The following is a 2,903-nucleotide window of genomic DNA, read 5'->3' as shown; positions in this document are numbered from 1 at the left end:
AATTAACTTGGAACGACGTCGGATTTTAGTTAGGGTACCTAAATGTATATACCCTTAAGGGTATATTCACTTTTCCATATATATATATATATATATATATATATATATATAAAAGCTAGTTTGTTACTAACAATTTTGAGGAGCTTTTTGACATTCTTCCGATTTTACCCTTCAAAATATATACGGACGCATGAAATCAGTACCATAATCCCGTGACTTGTTTATCCTACAAATCTGTTCCCTCCAAATCGCAACACACTCATAACGTTTTCCCTCCACTGTCGATTTCATAGTACCAAATTTTCAAGTCGGTTTCTACAAAGCAATCTTCAATCGGCTTCAAGGTTAGTATCGTTTTCATACCAGGTAATTGTGATTTTGTTATGTTAATCGTAATTGCTCGTTACAATGATTTGTTATGCCTTTGATAATTCAGTGTCATAACACGAATGTTTTCTTTTCAATTCGGGTTGTCAAAGCTTCAAACGGCTTCAAGGTTCGTAATCTTGTTTAATCAACTTGTTGTTTCTCCAATTTATATGATCTGGGTAAGCAATTTTATAGTCATTTATATGATTTCAAGTGTGGGGTATTGCGATTGTCTGTAATTGCCTGCATGTAATTGTATGCCCTTCTTGATTTATTGGTTCCTAATTGTATTAACCAGTTTCCTAATTACTAACAAGATAAGTAAGTCCAAGAGTTCATAACCCAATAAAAAACTTGTATTACAGATAAATCTTAGCAACATGTAATAATTAATCTACAATTAATCTATATACTGTTAATCTTCTCAAATGCATCAACATCTTTATTTGCTCTTGAAACAATTTGATCAAAGTGTCATTTTAGCCCAAATCGCCATTAAAAAACCATCATAGTAAGAACCATGTTAAAAGATAAACAATTATGCATTTTGTAACAAGCTAAAAGATCATCAAGGTAGTATAAAACCGTAAAAAAATTAACAAATTCAGTTCTTTTAATTGATGCTCACATTGTGTTCGACAAAATGTCTAAAAGAGATGTCAACCAGCAGAAAATTACTTGATGGATTAGCCCGGCAAATGTGGAATATACTTAGTACTTAGGGTCGGATTCTGGGTTCCTTTATATAATTTTTTTCAGGTTCGGGTTAACCGGAAAAAATTAAAGAATTATAATTTATCAAGTAGCTTTATATAATTTCCGCCATTCCTTAATAATTTCATGGTGCAAAACAATTAAACTTATGGACTTTAAATTTCTATGCATCCAATATTTTTTAAAGAAATATTGGTTAACTATATCACAAGTACTGGGAATAGAAGATGTTCATGTTGGGGACAATTTCTTTCATTTTTTCAATATCTTGTTGAAATTGAGATCATTAGTCTTGCTAACATGAAAAAAAAAACTAAATAAATTACCAGAATTTGTCAGTTATTATTCCTTAGGCTTGTGAAACTGAAAAAAAAAAAAAAGTATTAAATTTTGTTTTCTTCCCTTATGAATTTGAGGATGCCCGATACAAGGGTTTTGCAAGAAATATGGATCCTAAGAAAGATACTGAAGAAGGGGTAACTTGGAACGTGAATATTGTAAAATTTTATAAGGTTTGTATCGACTACATTACAAAGAATGGGTATGGTCAACTCATGAAATGGCGAGAGATAGAAGATATTTTTACAAAAAAAGTTGGTTAACAATGTGACTTAAAAGATTAAAGAAAAAGAATGATAGCATGAATAATGGCGCCTTAGGAAATTTTAAAAAACGGGAGAAACTGGTTTAGGTTGGAATCCAACCACCGGAAAGCTAGATTGTTCGGGTGAACGGTGGGATAGAAAGCTAAAGGTATTACTTTGATATTTTTATTTGTAGACTGTAGTATTGAGTCTTCTTTTGATATTATAGTGTCTTATTACTCATTTTTCAGGAGAAATCCAATGCAAAGAAGTACCAACAAAAGGGAGTTTATCCATAGTTTGAGCATGTGTTTCCAACCAATGCTCAAGAGTTTTTAATCGTGTACATTCATCTCTTGGAAGTTTTACCGAATGTGGATGATATGCAGAGGGGAGGATGAGGTCACCGATGAAAGTAAGGAAGGGAAATATGTTTAACACGCAGGGCGAGGCTGAAATTGATGTTTAATAGGAAAGGTCAACACAAGAAAAAAGGAAGGGAAAGGGGAGGGTGTGGGGTGGGTATAAATTGGTGTGGGTCATAGTGATCTATGGCAGATTGGAGGTGATGTAGGTAGTCGGATTGGGTCGTGACGGTGAAGAATATGGGGATGGCGAGATTACGTGATGTGTTTAGGGAATTTTAATGAAAAGGATTCCAATTAACTTAATAACATAAATAATAATAATAAAAATTTAATATATATATATATATATATATATATATATATATATATATATATATATATATATCATAAGACAAAATAATATCTTGAACTGTCTTTAGAGTTTTTTTTTTCTTTTTTTAAAAAAAAAAAGGCTTTTTGATTTGTAGAGTCACACAAAAAGTGGGGTGCAAAGTGCAAACTGTGCCATGTCACCATAATTAGGAGATTAAACCCCATTATGGGCGATTTAATTCTGTACCACATTTCGTGTGCTTTACGACTAATATTTAAATACTCGTAATATATTTCGAATCGACGGTTTTTGCTTGAAGTCAAACCAAGGAAGCTTCCTCTAACAAAACAACTAGTTTAAAACTTATATAGTTAATAGAGAAATTCTATCTACTTAACTTTGTTTAAAGATATGAATTCTAGTATATTTTGATATATATTTTAATCATAAACAACTAAGTTAAAACACAAAGTAAAAATATTGGGATAATGCAATGCAATCTGAGGTGTAACAATGGGCGATACAGGGTCACGATGATCATGTTATGATTGTCAA

General features: G+C 31.6%; 1 long non-coding RNA gene across 2 annotated transcripts; it reads left to right on the top strand.

Annotated features, from left to right (window-relative positions):
• The first annotated feature begins 167 nt into the window (after positions 1-167).
• LOC145168572 (uncharacterized) lies at positions 168-2,309 on the top strand. Of its 2 annotated transcripts, XR_013741939.1 has the most exons (4): positions 168-344; positions 437-496; positions 1,500-1,836; positions 1,919-2,309. It is a non-coding gene; the product is annotated as an uncharacterized LOC145168572 (long non-coding RNA). The 2 variants fall into 2 exon arrangements; XR_013741938.1 differs by having other exon boundaries at positions 437-1,836.
• The last annotated feature ends 594 nt before the right edge of the window (positions 2,310-2,903 follow it).

This window comes from Lactuca virosa, chromosome 4 (genome assembly GCF_052849685.1).
Source record: "Lactuca virosa cultivar CGN04683 chromosome 4, Lactuca_virosa_CGN04683_v6, whole genome shotgun sequence".
NCBI lineage: Eukaryota > Viridiplantae > Streptophyta > Magnoliopsida > Asterales > Asteraceae > Lactuca > Lactuca virosa.
The sequence above is the reverse complement of the archived record's forward strand: the minus strand, read 5'-3'. Positions and strand labels throughout refer to the sequence as shown.